The 24,643-nt window shown below is 37.5% G+C and overlaps 2 long non-coding RNA genes across 2 annotated transcripts in view; both read right to left on the minus strand.

Moving 5' to 3' along the window:
- Positions 1-2,393: 2,393 nt before the first annotated feature.
- Positions 2,394-7,689, minus strand: LOC132346868 (uncharacterized). Its single transcript, XR_009496827.1, has 2 exons — positions 5,764-7,689; positions 2,394-5,673 (listed from the first exon to the last, which is right to left on the minus strand). It is a non-coding gene; the product is annotated as an uncharacterized lncRNA (long non-coding RNA).
- Positions 7,690-9,279: 1,590 nt separating this feature from the next.
- LOC112449369 (uncharacterized) overlaps positions 9,280-24,643 on the minus strand; it is a 46,121-nt gene continuing 30,757 nt past the window's right edge. The window contains exons 2-3 of the long non-coding RNA XR_003037946.2: positions 17,023-17,108; positions 9,280-9,755 (exon numbers count right to left, since the gene is read on the minus strand). This is a non-coding gene — a long non-coding RNA (uncharacterized lncRNA). The remainder of the gene's footprint in view (positions 9,756-17,022; positions 17,109-24,643) is intronic.

Genomic DNA, 24,643 nt, shown 5'->3' on the forward strand with positions numbered 1-24,643 from the left:
ATCTTTTAAAAAATTAACTGCCAAGAGTGCAGTGGAGATGAGCAACATTTTGGTATTTCTTTGAGCAAAAGTCAATCATGTGAATAGAGCTTCCATAGTCTTCAAGTTGTTCGAAATAGCTGAAAAATATTGAGGCATGTATGTTTTGGCCATGACTTGGGATTTTAATAGTGAGCTAAAACCATCCTTTTAGCTTCCCTGGTGGCTCAGACGGTAAAGCGTCTGTCTGCCTGTAAGGCGGGAGACCCAGGTTCGATCCCTGGGTGGGGAAGATGTCTTGGAGAAGGAAATGGCAAACCACTCCAATACTCTTGCCTGGAAAATTCCATGGACGGAGGAGCCTAGAAGGCTGTACAGTCCATGGGGTTGCAAAGGGTCGGACATGACTGAGCTACTTCACTTTCACTTTTAAATCTATCCTAGTCTTGTAAACAATCAAATTGGTTGGCCAAAGCTGCCAGGAAGGTGTTTCTTAGTTTATGGCTCCTGCAAGACCACTATATTTTGAGGCTGCACGACCTAGGTCAGTAGCATCCAGTTACTTATTTCCATAGTTTACATCATTGGAGAAGGTAACAGTCTTTCAGCTGGGCATGGGAGGTGGTGACAGGGAAAAGTCACTTTTATTTTCAGAGAAAACTGAGATGTATAACAATTGACAGAAACTCTCAGACTTGCTTTTTACCAAGGCAAAAGAAACATTTTCAGTTTTTAAATGGCAACATAGGTAAAATTCAGTGAATGGTCATGGATGCATTAGAAGCTTTTAGAAGCTTTTGATAAATATTGCATAGCTCAAAAATACATTTCTGCATTCTTAATTTTTAAAAATTATCGTTTCTAATAGAAAAGTTTGTAATGCTACTACTTATTGTTCATTTTATATTGGCTTCCTTCTTATTTTGTAAGGACCCCAACTCTTTTTATTAAAATTAAAGGCAAGTAAATTTGTAATTCTTAGGTGTTAAATTTTGGGAACCATGAATTTCCTTTATTTACAGCAAGCAAGATAAGCAAAGTATTTTTGGATGTTCACTAACTGTTAGGTACTGGGCTGTAGATATGTACATCAAGATGTGAGAAAATGGGTGCATAAATGTATATTACAAAGGAGAACATGGCTATTGCTAATAACTGGTACAGACAATAAGCACTATGTAGATTTAAAGGAGACAGATTTCTTGATGGTAGGCAGTCAGAGAAGGTTTTATGGGGTGGGAGAGAAAGCAGAAACTAAAGAGAAAATAGATAATTAAAATATGTTGTGACAATTTTCTGTGATAGTGGTACATATAAGAGTTTTGGCATCACTGATAAAGAGAGGTCTTGTAGGATTAAATCTTTAGTGAATCACATTATTTCTCATTTGTATTTATTCTAGGACATCCTGAGACACAACTGGATTGTGGAGTAGATGTCACCAGTACCCTGTTACTTCCTGGATCACCTTCCAAATATACTTCTTGCATTCAAATCTTTGTAATCAACTCTGCTAGTCAAGGCTATGGTTTTTCCTGTGGTCATGTATGGATGTGAGAGTTGGACTGTGAAGAAGGCTGAGTGCTGAAGAATTGATGCTTTTGAACTGTGGTGTTGGAGAAGACTCTTCAGAGTCCCTTGGACTGCAAGGAGATCCAACCAGTCCATTCTGAAGGAGATCAGCCCTGGGATTTCTTTGGAAGGAATGATGCTAAAGCTGAAACTCCAGTACTTTGGCCACCTCATGGGAAGAGTTGACTCATTGGAAAAGACTCTGATGCTGGGAGGGATTGGGGGCAGGAGGAGAAGGGAACGACAGAAGATGACATGGCTGGATGGTATCACTGACTCGAGGGATGTGAGTCTGGGTGAACTCCGGGAGTTGGTGATGGACAGGGAGGTCTGGCGAGCTGCAATTCATGGGGTTGCAAAGAGTCAGACACGACTGAGCGACTGAACTGACTGACTGCTAATGCAGGAACCCAGATGGAGAGAGATGGAATGGGTTATGTTTAATTGACTTAGTATTAGCTGATGGAGTCATGTTTGAGTAGTGCCAAAAACTATGCATGCGTATACATGTAAGTGATATAAATTGCTAAAGAACAACTTACTGAAATGCAATCATTTTTTTAAATTTTATTTTATTTTTAAACTTTACAATATTGTATTAGTTTTGCCAAATATCGAAATGAATCCACCACAGGTATACCCGCGTTCCCCATCCTGAACCCTCACTTTTATTAACTTTCTCTCTTAAGATGCTAAGTGCTCTGCTCTATCTTCACCAATAAATTTAGAATAATATTATATTTTGTGGGTCAAGGATATTTCATTTTATCTCATTATCTTAAAATTGAAGCCTACTAAAAATGTAAAAAGATGTAATCTGAAAAAAAAACATACAATTCACATTGTATTCCTTTTTTTTTTTTTTTGGTCCAGACATTACAAGCTTAAGGTGGAACATGTGACAGAAGGATAATACTATTGGTGATAATATTTGGTGGTAAGTGAGCCATTAACATGAAGGGAAGGCCATTTCCCATGTGTATGATTTGTTTTATAGTCTTTATCTTTTCCAGTGGATTTCCAGATAATCACAAATTTCATTTTATAAGAATGATATCAGATTCCACTTAGTAACATTATTAGGTTTATATGTTTTTGGTGAAATGCTGATAATTCTCTTATCTCATGTTAGAAGAAAGGAAGTAGAATTAAAGACAGAAGCTATTACAGGGGCTGACCTGAGAAGGCATATTCAGTGGTCTTACTTAGTTATAACCTAAGCGTTATAGATTACACAACAGGTAGAAAATGGACTTTTATCAAATTATATTCCCAAATTATATTTACTTACCTAGTAAAGCTCATATTCATTTCAAGTCACTTTTATTACCTGCACTTTGCAGCTCCCTTGACATTAGCACACACACAAGTAGTATACAGTGAACAGACCAAGTGCTGGCAAACAAATCACTTGTTCAAATGACCAACATGATAAAAAAGTAAAATGTGACTTCTGCCCTCAAAAAAAGGAAGGAGGAGAAGGATGATCTATAAAAAGTGTGATGACTTCATTCTTTTCCCTGGAACATATTCCTGTCAAAAACTGGATTGATTTCCTCCTTAGCTGTAAAATGTAATGCCTGCCTCAAATCAAATTGTAAAGAAACAATTTGTAAATATTAGTGACTCTTATATAGCATAACCTAATTAAACAAATTACCTTTAGAAGTAAGCTGAGTCTGTCAGAGGTCCAGTTTTTACAGAAAATGAAATTAAGAAGCTCTCCTAAAATCTTAAAACTGATAAATCTGGATCTAGAAACTACCCTTTACCATTATGGGATGGCTAAGGAGAAATAGGACCCAGGACAAATGTGACCTAAGGTCTGTTTATTTGAAAAACTGGAGATTGAGAACTTGAAGCTCTGCCCTCATAAGCAGCTGCAACATTTTTGAACAGAGAAGAAACTAGTGTTAAATTCATTAGAATATTCATAATTTTTTTTTTTTTTAATTTTATTTTATTTTTAAACTTTACATAATTGTATTAGTTTTGCCAAATATCAAAATGAATCCACCACAGGTATACATGTGTTCCCCATCCTGACCCCTCCTCCCTCCTCCCTCCCCATACCCTCCCTCTGGGTCATCCCAGTGCACTAGCCCCAAGCATCCAGTATCGTGCATCGAACCTGGACTGGCAACTCGTTTCTTACATGATATTTTACATGTTACAATGTCATTCTCCCAAATCTTCCCACCCTCTCCCTCTCCCACAGAGTCCATAAGACTGTTCTATACATCAGTGTCTCTTTTGCTGTCTCGTACACAGGGTTATTGTTACCATCTTTCTAAAAAAAAAAAAAAAAAAAAAAAAAAAAGAATATTCATAATTTATGTACTATTCTCCAATTTACCAAAAGAATAAAAATTCAAAACAGACATTGTTATTAGACTTTGGAAATATAAGTATTTTTACTTCCTTTGCTGTGTCTTTGTTCTGGAGCCAATCATGTATATTTTGTGGGAAACACAAACAACTGAAGGGAATCTCATTCCAGAAACTCTGCTCAGTTCTTTTTCAACCTTTCATTACTTAGGTCAATCTTGAAAGAAAAATCTCACCTGATCATATGGCAGTTTCTCTGTTAATGAATTAACTGTGATGACATCTAAATAGTCATCAAAAGGGACCATAGCTCATATTTTTATTTAGTTACCATTCTTTTTCTGTATACTTGGCTATGTCTTTGAAATATAAGTAACTGGGAAGAAACAAGTCATGAATGCATTTTTAATCTTTTAGTGATATTATGTAGTTCTTGTGTAAAGCAACAGAAAGTAGTAAAATTGTGCCAAATCTACTGATAAAGCTATATCAAAATTTTCATAAGTTCAGGTAACTTTGTCTAGCAGGAGCTACACCCATGTCAAAGAAAGAAGCATATTTAAATCATTTAAAGTAGGAACAATTATGTAGGTCTTCTCTCCGGGTAACTTTCTTCCCCCTAGTGACAGGAAGACTAGTCACAAAGATCCTTGTATCTCTACTCAGGAGTATGTCTCAAATTGCCTATGGTATCAACAAATGACAGAGGGCCAAAAACTGAGCCCTGGGATGGAAACGAATTAGGTAATGACACTTGACTCAGTGCCTTTGTCACTATGTCACATTAAGAGAAAAAATACATAATAAGTTTCAAAGTTGTAGAAAATAAGCACTTACAAAATATGTGCCTATTCATGATTTTTAAAGAAAACAATTCACTAAAACTGGAGTAGAAGACAATTTTAAGTTCTGCCAAAAATTAAAAAACAAAATCTAAAACTAGATTAAACATCATTCTACATGAAGTAACATTTAAAATACCCTCTTAAAATTAATTATAATGATCTCTGGTATCATTACTTTTACATATTATATTGGAGGTCTTGTCTAGTGCAGTTGAGAAGAAAAAGAAATGAGACACATAAGGATTTGAAAAGTTAAGAATTGCATTTTTCACTATTTACATGGGATGTTTGTTTCACTATTTGCATGGGTCACAGAAACCACAAAAAATTCACAAACATATTATTAGATGTAATAGAGTTGCAGCTCAGCTGGTAAAAAATCAACCTGCAATGTAACAGACCCTAGTTCAATTTCAGGTCTCCCGCATTGCAGGCTGATTCTTTACTGTCTGAGCTATAAGAGAAGCCCTTAAATACCTAGGAAACATAATTAAAGAAAATGATACCATGTACAATAATATCAGAGAATACCAAGGACCTAGGAATAAATCAAACTGAGAATATTCATGACCACAACAGAGAAAATTATAAAATTGCATCGAGATAAACCCGTGGTATTGGAGAAGACTCTTGAGAGTCCCTTGGACTGCAAGGAGATCCAACCAGTCCATACTAAAGGAGATCAGTCCTGGGTGTTCTTTGGAAGGACTGAAGCTAAAGCTAAAACTCCAATACCAAAGAGTTGACTCATTGGAAAAGACTGATGCTGGGAGGGATTGAGGGCAGGAGGAGAAGGGGACGACAGAGGATGAGAAGGCTGGATGACATCACTGACTTGATGGACGTGAATTTGGGTGGACTCCGGGAGTTGGTGATGGACAGGGAGGCCTGGTGTGCTGCAGTTCATGGGGTCGCAGAGAGTCGGACATGACTGAGCGACTGAACTGAACTGAAACCAAAGAAATTATAAATAAATGGAGAGATTTTTATGATTAAATTGTTGTTATAAATATTCTAATCCGCCCCCCACCCCAATTACCTATAGAGTTAATGAAATTCCAGTTAAGATCTTGACAGAGCTTTTCCTGGAAACAGAAAAGATAAAGCTTCAATTTACAAGGAAGTATAATAGGCTGGGAATACTCAGGACTTGTTTGAAAATTCCTTCTGAAGCAGAAAGAGCCAGCTTGCCCTACCAGGAATCCACATATATTTTTAAGCTATGAAATTTAAAACAAGGAGGTAATGACACAGGAAGAGAAATATTAAATGATGAAACTTAACAAAAATGCAGAAAGAGGCCTTAGTAAGCAATGAACTTTGGTCTATAACAGGTCAAAAATGGATGGATCGTTCAATAATAGAACACAGGTAAAGTGGTTGGTTATTTGGAAAATAATGAAGTTGAATTTCTATTTCATATCATATTAAAAAATGAACTCCTGATGGATTAAAGTCTTGAATGTTTGAAAAAGGTTGAGAGTTTTAAAACCATCAGTAACTATGTTTTAAATATTGGGTCAGGGAGAGGAAATCAAAGGAAATTATGAACATAGGATTCGGGATAATAGTTATCTACAGCAATGAGAGATAAAGGTGGAAAGGGAAGGGATCCTATTTAGAAAGGTTATGATCATAAGTTTCGGAGAAGGCAATGGCAACCCAATCCAGTGTTCTTGCCTGGAAAATCCCATGGATGGAGGAGCCTGGTAGGCTGCAGTCCATGGGGTCGCTGAGTAGAACACGACTGAGCGACTTCACTTTCACTTTTCATTTTCATGCATTGGAGAAGGCAATGACAACCCACTCCAGTGTTCTTGACTGGAGAATCCCAGGGACGGGGGAGCGGTGGGCTGCCGTCTATGGGGTCGCACACAGTCAGACAGGACTGAAGCACCTTAGCAGCAGCAGCATGATCAAAAGTTTAGCTTTTGGACTTCCTTGGTGGTCCAGTGGTTAAGAATCTATCTGCCAGTGCAGAGGAGATGAGTTTGATCCCTGGTCTGAGAAGATTCCACATACTGCAGGGCAAATAAGCCTGTGTGCCACAACTACTGAGGTCATGCTCTAGAGCCCACGAGCTGCAAATCCTTAGCCCATGGGCAACAACTCCTGAAGCCTGTGTGCCCCAGAACCCGCACTCTGCAAGAGAAGCCACAACAGTGAGAACCCTGAGCACTGCAACTAGAGTAGTCCCTGCTCAGCAAAACTAGAGAAGCCCCGTGCACAGCAACAAAGGCCCAATGGAATCATAAACAAATAAGCAATTTTTTTTTTTAAGTTTAGCTTTGGTTTTGACGTGTGTCCGACTCTTGGTGACCTTGTGGACTGTAACCCCCCAGACTCCTCTGTCCGTGGAATTCTCCAGGCATGAATACTGGAGTGGGTTGTCATTTCCTTCTCCAGGGGATCTTCTGGACCAGAGATTGGACCCAGGTCTCCTGTGTTTCAAGCAGATTCTTTACCATCTGAGCCAACAGGGAAATCCCTCTTTTTTTGGTAGTTGGCTGATTTATTATTAAGTAAATAATATAGCCACAAAGGTAAGCTGTACATGAGAATGTCACATACCAGGGTGTGTGATTAATCCAATTCTAAATAATCAAGGTCTTAATACAAAAAATAATACATTGTCATTTTAAATATTTTTATGCTTTATAATTCAGAGTATATGAGCAAAAGAAACATTATAACCATACAATGCTTATAAGCATGGACTTCAAAGTCAAGAAGACATTCTAATTTTGTTATTTCAACCTAGGATGCTAGTTTGTTACCAATTCTAAAGCCTCAGTTTCCTCATCTGGAAAAAGGGTATCCAAAATTTTGTCTTATGTTAGTTTGAGATTTAAAACAGGAACATGAGATCACTGATGCCACTGATCCCCAAATATTTCATAAAAGTTTTCCAAATAGAAAAGGACAGAGAATAGTTATCTCTGGGTAGAAGAAAAAGCACCTTCCACAAGCATCTGTTTTCTTGGGACTGTGGACTATTACCTCTAAAATTTCATCTAATTTTGACTATTTTAGGTCCTCTTTATAAAATGGTTTAAATTACTTATCATTAGCAATAATAGGGAAAAATAAAATTGTGACAGAAGACCCAGCAAAACTCAATTTATGAGTGTGTGTGTGTGTGTGTGTGTGCATGCAGGGATCAAACCTGCATCTCCTGCATTGGCAGATGGATTTTTTACCACTGAGCCACCTGGAAAGTCCCAAGAGGTGGGTACATGCTGCAGGTTGAATCCTTGGAGACCAACTTAAGAGATCTTAGCATCAGTCTGAACATGGGAAGAATATTGTATAAGCCTTTGCATGACCAAGAAAATCCCAGCACAGTGGATTGGTGCATTTTCCACTAAGAACAAACACCAGCAAGAATCAAATTAGAGTTTAAGGTCCCATTATTCCTACCCATACAGGAGAGGAAGTTTGAGCTCCATAGCTCTGTAATGTTCATGAAGCCACAAGGATTTGATTCTATAGCTTCAGTAGAGAGGGCCTGACACACATTCTAATTTAATTTTAAACAATAAATTAAAATGAGAATCCTTGTACTTACATTTTCATGGAATAATTCTTATCTGTTTCTGTCTAGTGAATAAAAGAAATTATGCTGACTCAGTCTTCCCACACCAGAAAACTGGGTCAAACTGAAGAGAGCAGTTACCTTATACAGGCAATGTCCTTTTTCCATTTTTATAAACCAATATTGTGAAAACCCAGATTTACTCAAACAGAAGATTTGGACTTTATATATATATATATATATATATATGTATATGTATATGTATATATGTGTGTGTGTGTATAAATATATATATATAAAATCTATGTAAAAGGTAACTCAAAATGGTAATAAAAATTACTAGATGTCTAAATAAATTTGAATAAATAATCTGAAACGAAAGCTGTATAAGCCCTTTTTGGAGAAAATTTGTTTTAAAAAATTAAAAAAACAAAAGAAAGACCTTATGAAATGGTGAAATATATCCTGGATGAAATAATCCAATATAAAAAGATTTCCATTCTTTTTGTGTCTAGCCATAACAGAGAATATAGTCAATTCCAATAAACAGTAAACACAATTTATCAAATAATTTGACAAACTTATTTTAAGATGTATAGAAGAGGAAAAGTAATGGAATAACTAAGATCATTTTGAAAAGGTAGAAGAAAGATTACTTTCCTACCAATTATCAAGATGCATGATAAAGATACCATAACTAAGATATTTTTTTTTTAAAGTGTAGTAGTGGTACTTCAATAAATAAATAAACTGAATAAAACAAAAGGAAACAAAATCATGCATGGGACATTGATATGAGAAAAAATAAGGATTTGAAATTCTGAGTGGCAGATGAATTAGCATATTTGGTTTCCTATATGGAAAATGTAATCCAAAATTCGTATCATAAAATATGCTAAGTGGGTAAAGACTAACTTTGAAAAAAAGTGAACCTATAACAGTATTATCTTTTCTACCTCAGAATATAGAATGATTTTTTAATATAGACTTAAAGGAAAATTTAAATCGTAAACAAGTCATTATTGAAAGTAATAGATTGACAGGTTGAATTACATCATAATTAAAAGCTTCTGTACAAATAAGATATTGAAGTAGGTAATCTCTAGCAGGGTCCCCAAATATTCATTTACCTTGGTATTAATGACTTTGGGTAATCCCCTGAAGTAGCTTGCTTCTAACCAACAGTAACCCCCAAGATACAGGCAACTCATTTCCATGATTAGATTACTAAATGTTCTGACAAATGTCTTGCCGGTACCTTCTCTCCCTTGATTGCTTTGATGAAACAAGTTGCCATGTTGCCTTTTCAACAGCCAGAAAAGAAGTTAGTCCCTTAGTCTAGCCCAAAGGGAACTGCATATTGCCAAAAATCATATCTGGGGGGAGTCTTCTTCGGCTGGTCCTTCAAATAAGACCCTGACCCTGTGTGACGTCTTGATTGTAGCTTTGTCAGAAGTTCTGCATTAAGGCACATCTAGATTGCTGACCCACAAAAACTGTAAGATAAAACACATGTGTAGTTTTAACCTAAGTTTGTGGTCATTTGTTTTATAGTAATAGATAACTAATACAGATACCATGAACAAACAGACATGAGTCAGAGTGAGATAAGACATTATAACACACATAACAGTCAAAGATTTAGTACAGTATTCAGAAAGCATAGTACATATGAAAATTATATCAATTAACATAAAAATAATCACTCAAAATGGGCAAATGAAATGATCAGGTACTTCACAGAACAGAAACCTGCGTTGATAGTAAACAAATGAAACTGGTTATTTTTGCTAACATTCAGGGAAATAAATGAAACTTAAAGAATAAGTATACACCTATTTGATTGACACAATCTTTACAAGTTTGATAAAATCAAGTATGGCCTGAGTATGTGAAAATGAGAATTCATATGCTCTGTTGGTAAAAGTGTAAGTTATCACAACTGCTGTGGAAATCAATTTAGCACCATTTTATAAAAATTAAAAGATGCATAGCTAGGGAACAGATTGCCATTTCTAGGTATATTCTCAAGAAGATATGAACAAAGGTACATATTTTGGGCTTTTCTGCAATAATGAAAATAGAAAACACCCCAAATGTCCATCAATAGCCAAATGTTATAGTTATGCTTTGAAATTATATGTTAAAACATCAAAAATATTGAGATAAATACAAATATATAATAGTAATTCTTTATTATTATTATTTGAAAAATGACCAAATATACACCAAATTCATGATAACCATCACCTTGGAAAGGAGAGAAGAAAGTGATTCCAGGAGAAACCAATAAAAATTTTATTATTTTATTTTTAGGCCTGTTTTTATTATTTCTTTAAACACATTATTATTAATATAAAATATAATCATGCTTAAATGTGGGGTGAATGATATAAAAATTTTTCTTATCCTTCTATTTTTATATTATTTTTCAAAATTAAAAATAAAAAGGATTCTGTGTGGCAATTGTGTTCTCTGTGAATAATATTAGCCCAAGAGAGTAACTAGGGCTTCCTAGTGGCTCGGTTGATAAAGAATCTGCCTGCAATTCAGGGGACCCAGATTCAATCCCTGGGTCAGGAAGATCCCCTGGAGAAGGGAATGACAACCCACTCCAGTATTCTTGCCAGAAGAATTCCATGGACAGAGGAGCCTGGAGGGCTCCCATGGACAGAAGAGCAAAGAATCAGACATGACTGGGGGACTAAAACTTTCACTTTCTTCCAAGACAGCAACAAAGATTTTCAGAAAACTGCCTAAATTAATATACATGACAACATTTCTCACTGCTGTCAGTAAAAATGTCTATGATGAAATCTCCTTGCTTTGAAGTCTTATCACATGTCACATCTCAGGCTGGAAAGCTGATGTGAGTTGGACTATTTGTTGCAGAGTTGGACACAATTGAGTGACTGACACTTTCCACTTCTCTTCACATATAAATAAACGAAGAAACTCAAAGACATATAATCTTCACTATCAGCTTTTTTAATTTAACTCATAGCTTTCTAGTTCATTGCTATAATCTGATCACATGTAATATCACAAATTCCTGGTTAACAAATCACTCCAAATCTTAGTGGTTTAAAACAATAATCACTTGTTACTTTGCATGGATGTAGTGCTCATCTTAGTAGGTCTGCTGATCTTGTCCAGGCTCACTCATGTGTCTGATGTCAACTTCTGAGTTGGCTGAGTACTGGATGATGCAACATGTCTTCAGCGGGACAGCTCAGGTCTCATCCTCTGAAGTTTAATCCACACGTGTTCTTGAGGTTGTGCAGGGGTCCAAGAAAGAAAGTGAAATACCCAAGTGCTTTTTCAGAGCTCTGTTTGGGTCAATAACTACCTGTCCAAAGCCACAATCAGTGGAGGCGAGCACTACCACAGACGCAAGGAAGTGTGAAAACTTCAGGATATTAGTAAGACTCATCTACCATACATACTCATAAGTACTCATGGTTTTTCTTGTAGCCTTATAAGAATATTTACTAAAGTGGTCAACTTCAAAAACCAATTTATTATTCAGTTTGTGACTCTATGTTATTTGTGGTACAAATAACATTCTTTATTCAGTTCCCGGACTGTTACATTTTATTCCCCACTGTTAATAATAGAAGCTCTGAAGTGAGTTTACCCAGCTTCACAATTCCAGGAATCTACTATTTGTAAATATCAAACAGACAGGGAGAAGGTGGTCCTATCCACTTCGGCCTTACATGTTGGAGGGATGCTGGCTGTCTAAATAACCAACAGAACCTTGACACATTTTATCATGAAGTGTAAGTTTTATGTCTTCTACTTTGGTAAATTTTACAAATGCCAACTAGAAGCAGCCATTAGGGAGAAAACCCATGGACCCAAATAACTTTTTCTTCCTACTCTCTTGAGTGACCCTTTATATATGGAAAAAATACATTACCATTATTTTAAAGGACTGAAGTGCAGCAGTCAGTCCTTTAAAAGCATATACAAATACTTCTAGAAAACATGAAACATTATACAAGAATGCAACTCAAAGAAGAATCAGTTCCCAATATTTAAGGAATTGATTTCAACATGTAAAGAATTGTGAACTGGTATAAATTTGTCCCCAGTAATTAATAATACACATGGCAAAAATTATTTTTTAAAAAAAAGAGAGAAAAAGGCTGAGATCAGCCAACCATTGGCAACTTTATATGGTCAGAAAAAGCAGTAACTCTTAGGATGCTTAATAGTGAATTAGGCCTGTGTTTTTAAAAAAAATTCTGGCAAACAGAATCCAACAACATATTAAAAAGATCATATATCATGACCAAGTGGGCTTTATCCCAGGACTGCAAGGATTCTTCAATATCCACAAATCAATCAATATAATACACCACATTAACAAATTGAAAGATAAAAACCATATGATTCTCTCAATAGATGCAGAAAAAGCCTTTGACAAAATTCAACATCCATTTTGGATTAAAAACTCTCCAGAAAACAGGAATAGAAGGAACATACCTCAACATAATAAAAGCTATTATGACAAACCCACAGCAAACTTTATCCTCAATGGTGAAAAATTGAAAGCATTTCCCCTAAAGTCTGGAACAAGGCAAGGGTATACACTCTCATAGTTTTCGAAGTTTTGGCCACAGCAATCGGAGCAGAATAAGAAATAAAAGGAATCCAGGTTGGAAAAGAAGAAATAAAACTCTCACTGTTTGCAGAAGACATGATCCTTTACATAGAAAACCCTAAAGACTCCACCAGAAAATTACTAGAGCTAATCAATGAATATAGTAAAGTTGCAGGATATAAACTCAACACACAGAAATCCCTTACATTCCTATACACTAATAATGAGAAAATAGAAAGAGAAATTAAGGAAACAATTCCATTCACCATTGCAATGAAAAGAATAAAATACTTAGGAATATATCTACCTAATTTTATGTGTTTATTTACTTTCGGGTGAGCTTCGTCTTGGTTGCTGTGCGGGCTTTTCTCAAGTTGCAGTACGTGGAGCCTACTCTCTAGCTGTGGTGTGCAGGCTTCTCACTGTGGTGGCTTCTCGCTGTGGAGCATGGGTTTTAGGGTATGCAGGCTTCAGTAGTTGCAGTACCATGGGCTCAGTTGTTGTGGTTTCCAGAAGCACAGGCTCAATAGTGTGGTGCCTGGGTTTAGTTGGTCCGAGACTTGTGAGATCTTTCAGGATCAAGGATGGAACTGTGTCTCCTACATTGGCAAGCAGATTTTTTACCTCTGAGCTACAAGGGAAGACCTGGCTTGCATTTTTAGAGGCATTTTTGAACACATGGTTTGATATTTCATATTAAAAGTATTTAAAAATGAATATGGTAATTTTCCAGGATGAAAATTTTGTTTTGTTTTGATACATTTATTCTAGCAAACAATAGGAAAATTGGGAATTAAATCATTCAGTTCAGTTCAGTTCAGTCATGTCTGACTCTTTGTGACCCCATGGACTGCAGCATGCCAGGCTTTCCCAGTTCTTCACCATCTCCCAGAACTTGTTCAAACTCATGTCCATTGGGTTAGTGATGCCATCCAACCATCTCACCTTCTGTCATCCCCTTCTCCTCCTGACTTCAATCTTTCCCAGGTTCAGGGTCTTTTCTAATGAGTCAGCTCTTCACATCAGATGGCCAAAGTATTGGAGCTTTGGCTTCAGCAGCAGTCCTTCCAATGAATATTCAGGATTGGTTTCCTTTAAGATTGACTGACTTGATCTCCTTGCAGTCCAAGGAACTCTCAAGAGCACTTTGAGTAGTCACCAATACCAGCATTCCCACCATATATGTACCCTCTCTTCTGTTTTGTGATGCTTGTATGTGGGCACATAAGAGTGTGTGGATGTTTGTGAATACATTCAGACACTTATAAAAATATAGAAAACAAGTGCAGTTGAGTTTATTTTCCACATACTGGCCATTTGCATTTCCTTATGTATGGATTTCCTATTTCCTATGAAATTCAAGGGAAGACCTTATAGAAATATAAATATATAGGGATTTTTGATATATGAATAATTTAATATACTTGTATCCCTATCTGGGTTACTTAGAAATGCCTCAGAGTTCTTGCCTTGTCAGAACATAAAGAACTGTTCATCTTTTTTTTTTTTTAATGATGCTTTTAACTCTTTATTTTTTCCTCAATACATTTGTCTTTTTAACTTTATCATGACTGATAAGGGACAGATACAGACATTTCCTATAGAAAGATATACATATTTCTGGTCTGGGACCTAGTACTAAAGTACCAGCACTGTAGTAGTCAGCATTTAAATAGTAGATCATTTTAAAATGCAGTAGTTTAACTACATATGAAATAGATAACTAATAAAAAGCCTACTGTATAGTACAAGGCACTTTATCCAACACTCAGTAATGACCTGTATGGAAACAGAATCTAAAAGAGCAAATATATGTATAACTCACTCCTTTTGCCATACAGCTAAAACACAACAACTATACTCCAATAACAATTTATTTATTTATTTATTTATTTATTTTGAAGAGCTGTCATGTAACACTGTTTACACTATTCATATGCAGTGGGTAGTGTTAGAGTGAATGAATGGGCTTGCTCAAAGCAGGTTTATACTTTCTATGACAAAATAATTAAGTGATTAGATCTGCCTTTTTTTTTTTTTTCGTTTCATACATGACATTTCACATGTTTCAATGCCATTCTCCCAAATCTTCCCGCCCTCTCCCTCTCCCACAGAGTCCATAAGCCTGTTCTATACATCAGTGTCTCTTTTGCTGTCTCGTATACAGGGTTATCGTTACCATCTTTCTAAATTCCATATATATGCATTAGTATACTGTATTGGTGTTTTTCCTTCTGGCTTACTTCACTCTGTATAATAGGCTCCAGTTTCACCCACCTCATTAGAACTGACTCAAATGTATTCTTTTTAATGGCTGAGTAATACTCCATTATGTATATGTACCACGGCTTTCTTATCCATTCATCTGCTGATGGACATCTAGGTTGCTTCCATGTCCTGGCTATTATAAACAGTGCTGCGATGAACATTGGGGTACACGTGTCTCTTTCCCTTCTGGTTTCCTCAGTGTGTATGCCCAGCAGTGGGATTGCTGGATCATAAGGCAGTTCTATTTCCAGTTTTTTAAGGAATCTCCACACTGTTCTCCATAGTGGCTGTACTAGTTTGCATTCCCACCAACAGTGTAAGAGGGTTCCCTTTTCTCCACACCCTCTCCAGCATTTATTATTTGTAGACTTTTGGGTCGCAGCCATGTTCATCTTTTTTTAACCACCATGTATAGTTGTTTCAGAGGAGAGATTGGAAATGTTTTATTTAACTGTTTCTTTGTATTTTATGAAAGTAGTTTCTTGTCTAATTGTAAAAATGATTTATATATCCTGAATATCTATTTAATTTGTGTGATATATTGTTTCCCCTATTTTCTGACTTTTCTTTTAACTTTAATCATCATATATTTTATAATTATTTTAATAATTAACTAAAATTATATGATTAAAATTCATCAAACTTTCTCTGCATAGCATTTTCAGCACTTTGCCAAAGTCTTAAACATATTCTGTCACTTTTGCTATGTTTTGTTTATATATTTAGATGTAAACCCAGCTGGAAATAACTTTTGTGAGTAGGAGGTAGGGTTCCAGCTTTATTTTTTCTAGATGAAAAATGTATTTCCCAATATCATTTAGTGACTACTTCATTTCCTCACTGATGAGAGATATCACCTAATTAATACACGAAATTCTCATAGATGTATACGTATTCTTGACTCTCTAGTTTGCATGCGTGCATGCTCAGTCACTTCAGTCATGTCCAACTCTGTGACCCCATGGACTGTAGCCCGTCAGGCTCCTCTGTCCATGGGATTTCCCAGGCAAGAATACTGGAGTGGGTTGCTATGCCCTCCTCCAGGGATCAAACCCACAGAAGGATTAGGAATTTAATTATGATTCAGTTCAGTTCAGTTCAGTTGCTCAGTCATGTCCTACTCTTTGCGACCCCATGAATTGCAGCATGCCAGGCCTCCCTGTCCATCACCAACTCCCAGAGTTCACTCAGACTCACATCCATCAAGTCAGTGATGCCATCCAGCCATCTCATCCTCTGTCATCCCCTTCTCCTCCTGCCTCCAGTCCCTAGATTGGCAATGATTAATTATGTTCTTCGTTCATTTAAGAGTTTACTGAGTGCCTATTATTTGCCAGTCACCCTCTCCTAAGCCCTGGGAGAAAACAGTGACTGAAACAGGCCAAATCCCTGCACTCTGGCTGCAGTGCTCTGTGTGGGTCAGCGTGCCCAAAGACGCCACAAAGCCAGTGGCTGATGACACAGCAGATCTGCAAGATGTCAAGCTTAAAAAGTGGTGACCTTCTCACAGGTAGTGTTTAACAATATAGATCCATTCTAGCTACACCAAAGTCTATGTAAGGTACTTGGTTGGTTGTTTGTTTGTTTTAATGACCCCATATCTAAACTGCACATCAGTAACAAGCAATATGCAAAACTCTAAAACTACAAAAAAAAAAAAAAAGCCATGGCAAGTTCTTGGCCCCCAAACAACTTAAACTCTATCTGGAGAAATGAGATATAAACAAGACAAATGATATGACTTAAATAGAAAAAAAGTAATAATAAATGAGCAGCTTCAAGACAGCACAGCATTAATTTTCAAGTAAATAGAATAAACCATAAAAACCATGCCTGTTTGGGAGAGCAGATTATTGTGCTGTGGAAAGATTGAGCTAGACTCTGACCGTAACTCTGGAAAGGCAAGTACGCGGACACGATGCGCATGCGGTTCCCGATCAGGGGAGTTCCTCAATCCCTTGAGTCAGTTTATCTGAAACAGAATAAATGGAGGATGTGTTATTAGAGAAAAGACCGAAAAAACAGTGTATATAGATAGAGAGAGTTTTAAACAGCTAAGAAAGGACTTTCTTGGTGGTCCAGTGATTAAGACTTCTATGCTGCCAATCCAGGGGACATGGGTTTGATCCCTATTTAGGGTACTAAAATCCCACATGCCATGTGGTGTGGCCAAAAGATTTTAAAAATGAATAAATATTTTAAAAAATTTTTAATAAATAAATAGCTAAGAAGCTGGTCATATGTTATATACATTAAGGGAAACCAAGAGAAAACTTTTAAGCAGAAGGAGAACTTGATCCCCTTGTGATTTCATAAACTAATATACCTGGAAATCTCGAAATCAGGACTGCCCAAGACAAAAAAGATTGTCTTTACTGATCTTTTGTTTGAGAAAGTTGAAATCCTTTCATCTCCTCAGTGTGCTCCATGTTACTGGCCCAACCTTTTCTCCTGCACAGTGGCCTTCCATATTTTGATCCCCCTAGAAATACTAACTATTCTTCTCTGCTTTTCAACCCTAAAGAAAAGCAAAATGGCCTCTGTCACAGGTATAATGAACCTAAAGATGATCTGTCCTCCTGACTTCTCATGTCTGCTCCTGAAAGTAACTCTCCTGTAAAACACACTGCATTTCACATAATTTGGGGATCAAGAGATAGAAAACCCTTTCCTAGAAAGTATGTGACAATATCAGCTTCTGGGGCAGCCTGGGAGAAGAGATGCTTTTTGTCTTAGGGGAGTTTCTGGTCCTACAGGAGCCTCTAACATGGCTCCTGATGACCACTCCCTCTGGAGTTTCATGACTGATATAATCCTTCTTTTGAGTGTGGGCCGGGCTCAGTGACTTGCTTGCAACTAACTGGATGTGGCAAAAATGACAGGATATCACTTCTGAGATTTAGCTACAAAAGATTAAGTTTCAACTTGCTTATCCATTCTGGCTTTCTCTTGCTCATTAGAAAGCCAATGCCACATTGTCAGCTGCCCTAGAAAGAGGCCTGAGTGAAGAACTCAAGAAGGACTCTGTCCAACAACCTGGGACAGAATCCTATCAGCAACCATACAAGCAAATTCTCCCCCAGTGGAGCTCTGACTCATAACAGGATTACAGCCCTGTGAGAAACCTTAAGATGGAAGACCAATTAAGCCACACACAGATTCCTGACCCACAGAATCTGTGAGATAATAAAGGTTTATTGCCTAAAGACTTGTTACCTAAATTGGGGGTAATTTGTTATTCAGCATAGGTAACCAATACAGGCCACCTCACAATGGAAAATTCTGTGGGTATTGTAAAGTATCCAGAATCTTGGGATAGGAAAATACTTTAAAATCAACTAGCTCCATGCCCCATTAAATGTTTGAGAATCTCTATAAAATTTCTGCTAATGATGGCTAAAGCACACTTGAATACCTCCCCTGTTCTGAGCATTTTAGCATGATTTTCAGTTGGGTTTGGAAATTCCCCTGTAATAGTTTCTTGATAATGATAAAATTTCATATCTCTGTCATCAACTGTTATTGGGATAAAGCAAATTATATTATTGATTAAGGCTGATAGAAAAAGTATGTTATTTAGGAGAAAGTCTAATGAGTTTTTCTGTAGTCATGTTTCCTGTGTAATACATGTCACTTCCAGAAAATGGAAATGGAAAACAATAACATAATCATGCTCTGAAAAACATGATAGAGAGTAAAAAATGAATTATCAACAGAATGGTAATAAATACCCACAACTATTTTTTAAAACAGACAAAACACATGTGATGTTTGCCTAGACATGTCGATGATTTTGCTTCTTTAGGATGAAAATTTATACAATAGTAATCCAGATCAGACTATTCAATGAACTTGTCCTTGTTAATAACAAGCCTCAGACAGCTGCAATGCATCTTGGAATCCTACAGCTTTTCCCAACTACATTACTAACCAATTGAAGTCATACACCAAATGTGGTGAAGCAATTCATTCAATAGCAGCTGGAAAAGATTGGTAGCTTAAATAGACTCTAAAGATAATTTAACTGGGAAGGACACTTGAAGGAAGGCCACATTCCTGCTTGATTTATGTAGCTGAGGCTGTTGAGAGCCTGCTTTTTCTCCCATGGTACTCAACTCTACACTAGGAAAGCTATTTAGTGCAAACACCTGCTGCTCTCTGCCTGTTAGCTTTCATTCTGGCCCATGCTCTTGGCAAGCCAGAAATACCAGAGGGAGGATAATGTTCTGGATGCAAAGTCCAAATGATGTTGGCACAGAGATTGGAAGACAGATGCACAATCTCCCTTGCCGCTCTGTTGGCATAATTCTAATATGTATTCTACGCTGTCTCTAAGAGTTCCCCAGCTACACTGAAGAAACAGTTACCCACAGTAGTAACTTATTTGATGATGTAAACTTTATTGCCTGATTTCCCACTCTGTTTCAGTTCCCTATTCCACTATCAGTGTTTCCTGCTGCTGCTGCTGCTGCTAAGTCACTTCAGTCGTGTCTGATTCTGTGTGACCGCATAGATGGCAGCCACCAGGCTCCCCCGTCCCTGGGATCCTCCAGGCAAGAACACTGGAGTGGGTTGCCATTTCCTTCTCCAATGCCTGAAAGTGAAAAGTGAAAGTGAAGTCGCTTAGTCGTGTCTGACTCTTAGCGACCCCATGGACTGCAGCCTACCAAGCTCCTCCATCCATGGGATTTTCCAGGCAAAGTACTGGAGTGGGGTGCCATGAGATAACATCTAATAACAATCAGTGTTCCTGGGGCCATCCATATCTGGACTCAACTCCATGTCTCAGGTTCAGTTGCTGGTTGGATTCAAATCACATCTCAGGAACCCGACCTGACACCTTATTTGGCAATTTTGCACATTTAAATCAGATTCTACATTCTGAAAGAATTTGGGGAAGTTTTAAACCCTCTGAAATGTTTTAATATAGGGCATACAAAAAGCAGTAAGTTTTCTTCATTTAGGAGCCAAATTCAGACTTGGTATGTCACCTTGATGTATTTATTAATTTTTGGTACATTTTCTCTTTCTTATCTTTAATTTTGAGGTGATCCCAGAAGGCCAACTGTTTTTGCTTCAGCAGAGATTTCCAGCATGGTCTCTAAACTTGCATGAAACTGAGGGTAAATATACGATTCCTCAACCTAAGAGAATTGCGGATTGACAAAAAAATGGTTCACAACACACAAAAAAATCTAACTTACTAAAAACTTACATGAGTCAGGAAACATGCTAAGTGCTTTATATATGATTACTTATTCTATGGCTAATAAATCTTGAACTCTAGATACTGTTCTTACTGGACTTTTTTTTAATATATAAATTCACTCTTTACATGAAAACTGCACATATTTACAATGTGCAGTATTTTAAGTTTGCATATATCCATGAAACCATTACCACAACCTAGATACCCACATCCCTAGAAGTTTCTTCAAGTTTTTTATAAAGATTATTAAAAAATCCTTTTTTATAAGGATTATTTCCTTCTCCATTCCTTATCTCTTCTCTTCCTCAGAAAATAGTCACTATAGATTAGTTTGCATTTACTAGAATCTTATATAAATGAAATAATACAGAATATATTATTTTACAACGTGATGTCTTTCACTTATGGCTATTTGGGGATGCATTCATATCATCGTGTATATCTATAATTCTTTCCTTTCCACTGCTGAGCTTAATCCATTATGTGAATATCCTACAATATGTTTGTCTGTTCATTATTGAAAGATACTTGAACTCTTTCCAGCTTTAGATACTCAGTTAGGTTAGGTTCAGTCCCTCAGTCATGTCCGACTCTTTGCAACCCTATGGACTGCAGCATGCCAGGCCTCCCTGTCCATCACCAACTCCCGGAGTTTACTCAAATTCATGTGCATTGAGTTGGTGATGCCATCCAACCATCTCATCCTCTATCAACCCCTTCTCCTCCCACCTTCAATCTTTCCCAGCATCAGGGTCTTTTCAAATGAGTCAGTTCTGCTTATCAGGTGGCCAAAGTATTGGAGCTTCAATTCAGCTTCAGCATCAATCCTTCCAATGAATATTCAGGGCTGATTTCCTTTAGAATAGACTGGTTGGATGTCCTTGCAGTCCGAGGGATTCTCAAGAGTCTTCTCCAACACCACTGTTCGAAAGCATCAATTCTTCGGTGCTCAGCTTTATTTATAGTCCAACTCTCACATCCATACATGGCTACTGGAAAAACCAAAGCTTGGACTAGACACACCTTTGTTAGCACATTTGTTAGATATTACAAATGTGAGCATTTATGTTGTTGTTCAGTCACACAGTCATGACTGACTCTTTGTGACCCCATGGACTGCAGCATGCCAGTGCTTCCCTGTCTATCACGATCTCCCAGAGCTTACTCAAACTCATTGGGTCAGGACGAGACAACCGTCTTGTCCTCTGTTGTCGCCTTCTCCTGCTGCCTTCAATCTAGGGTCTTTTCCAGTGAGTCAACCCTTTGAATCAGGTGGCCAAGATATTGGAGCTTCAGCCTCAGCATCAGTCCTTCCAATGAGTATTCAGGATTGATTTCCTTTAGGATTGACTGGTTTGATCTTCTCGCAATCCAAAGGACTCTCAAGAGTCTTTTCCAACACCATAGTTCAAAAGCATCAATTTTTCAGTGCTCAGACTCCTTTATGGTCCAACTCTCACATCCATACATGACTACAGGAAAAACCATAGCTTTGACTATAGAGACATTTGTTAGCAAAGTAATGTCTCTGCTTTTTAACATGTTCTCTAGTTTGCCATAGCTTTTCTTCCAAAGAGCCAGCACCTTTTAATTTCATGGTTGCAGTCACCATCTGCAGTGATTTTGAAGCTCAAGAAAATGAAGCCTGTCACTGTTTCCATTGTTTTCCCATATTTGCCATGAAGTGACGGAATTGAATGCCATGATGTTATTTTTTGAATGTTGAGTTTTAAACTAGCTTTTCCACTTTCAGCTTTCACCTTCATCAAGAAGCTCATTAGTTCTCTTTCACTTTCTGCCATAAGATTCGTGTCATCTGCATATATGAGTTTATTTATATTTCTCCTGGCGATATTGATTGCAGCTTGTGCTCCATCCAGCCTAGTATTTGCATGATGTACTCTGCATATAAGTTAAGTTAGCAAGTACAACCTCAATGTACTCCTTTCCCAATTTTAAACCAGTTCATCATTCCATGTCCTGTTCTAACTTGCTTCTTGGCCTAGAAGAGGTTTCTCAGGAGGCAGGTAAGGTATTCTAGTATTCCCATCTCTTTAAGAATTTTCCACAGTTTGCTGTGATTCACAGAGTCAAAGGCTTTAGTGTAGTCAATGAAGCAGATGTTTCTCTGGAATCCCTTGCTTTTTCTATGACACAATATATGTTGGCAATATGATCTCTGTTTCCTCTGTCTTTTCTAAATCCAGCTTATATATCTGGAAGTTCTTGGTTCACACACTGTTGAAGTCTAGGTTGAAGAAATTGAACATTAACTTGCTAGCATGTGAAATGAGCACAATTGCACAGTAGTTTGAACATTCTTTGGCATTGTCCTTCTTTAGCACTGGAATGAAAACTGAACTTTGCTAGTCCATTAGCCACTGCTGAGTTTTCCAAATTTGCTGGCATATTGAGTGCAGCACTTTAAAAGCATCATCTTTTAGAATCTGAAATAGCTCAGCTGGAATTCCTTCACCTCCACTAGCTTTGTTGGTAGTGATGCTTCCTAAGGCCCAGATGACTTCACACTCCAGGATGCCTGGCTCTAGGTTAGTGACCACACCACTGTGAGTATCTGGGTCATTAGGACCTTTTTTGTATAGCTCTTCTGTGTATTCTTGCCACCTCTTCTTAATCTTTCTGATTCTGTTAGGTCCTTACTGTTTCTATCCTTTATGTGCCATCATTACATGAAATCTTTCCCATTCTATTGTTTTCTGCTATTTCTTTGCACTGTTCACTTAGGAAGACTTTCTTATCTCTCCTTGCTATTCTTTGGAACTCTGCACTCAGATGGATATATCTTTCCTTTCCTCCTTTGCCTTTCACTTTTCTTCTTTTCTCAGCTCTTGTAAGACATCCTCAGACATCCATTTTGCCTCTTTACCTCTCTTTTTCTTGGGGATGGTTTTGATCACCACCTCCGGTGCAATGTTGTGAATTTCCATCCATAGTTCTTCAGACACTCCGTCTATTAGATCTAATCCCTTGAATCTGTCACTTTCACACTATAATTTTGATTTAGGTCATACCTGAGTGGCCTTGTGGTTTTTCCCTTCTTTCTTCAGTTTAAGTCTGAATTTGGCAATAAGTAGTTCATTATCTAAGCCACAGTCAGCTCCCAGTCTTTATTTTGCTAACTGTATAGAGCTTCTCCATCTTCAGCTGCAAAGAATAATTCGGTATTGACCATCTGGTAATGTCCATGTGTAGAGTCTTCTTGTGTTGTTGGAAGAGGGTGCTTGCTATGACTAGTGGCATTCTCTTGGCAAAACTCTGTTAGCCTTTGCCCTGCTTCGTTTTGTACTCCAAGGCCAAACTTGCCTCTTACTCCGGTTATCTCTTGACTTCCTACTTTTGCATTCCAGTCCCCTATGATAATAAGGACACCTTTTTTGTTGTTGTTAGTTCTAGATGGTCTTGTGTGTCTTCATAGAACTGTTCAGCTTCACCTTCTTCGGTATTAGCGGTTGGTGCATAGACTTGGATTACAGTGATGTTGAATGGTTTGCCTTGGAAGCAAACTGTTGTTTTTGAGATTGCACCCAAGCACTGCATTTTGGACTCTTTTGTTGACTATGAGGGCTACTCCATTTCTCCTATGGGATTCTTGCCCACAGTAGTAGATATAATGGCCATCTGAGTTAAATTTGCCCATTCTGGTCCATTTTGGTTCACTGATTCCTAAAATGTTGATGTTCACTCTTGACATCTTCTGTTTGACCACTTCAAGTTCACCTTGATTCATGGACCTGACATTCCAGATTCCTGTGCAGTATTGTTCTTTACAACAGTGGACTTTACTTTCACCACCAGACATATCCACGACTGGGCCTTGTTTCTGCTTTGACTCAGCCTCTTCATTCTTTCTGGAGTTATTTCTCCACTCTTCTCCAGTAGCATATTGGGTACCTACCGCCCTGGGAAGTTCATCTTTCAGTGTCATATCTTTTTGCCTTTTCATACTGTTCATGGGGTTCTTGAGGCAGAATACTGAACTGGTTTGCCATTCCTTTCTCCAGTGTACCATGTTTTGCCAGAACTCTCCATCATGATCCATCCATCTTGGGTAGCCCTACACAGCATGGCTCATGGTTTCATTAATGTTAGATAAGACTGTGATCCATGTGATCAGTTTGGTACATTTGCTGTGATTGTGGTTTTCATTCTGTCTGCCCTCTGATTCATAAGGATAAGAGGCTTGTGGAAACTTCCTGATGTGAGGGACTGGTTTGGGGGGAAACTGGGTCTCGCTCTGGTGGGCATGGCTATGCACAGTAGATTTTTAATCCAATTAT

Source organism: Bos taurus, chromosome 13 (genome assembly GCF_002263795.3).
Source record: "Bos taurus isolate L1 Dominette 01449 registration number 42190680 breed Hereford chromosome 13, ARS-UCD2.0, whole genome shotgun sequence".
NCBI classification, from domain to species: Eukaryota; Metazoa; Chordata; class Mammalia; order Artiodactyla; family Bovidae; genus Bos; species Bos taurus.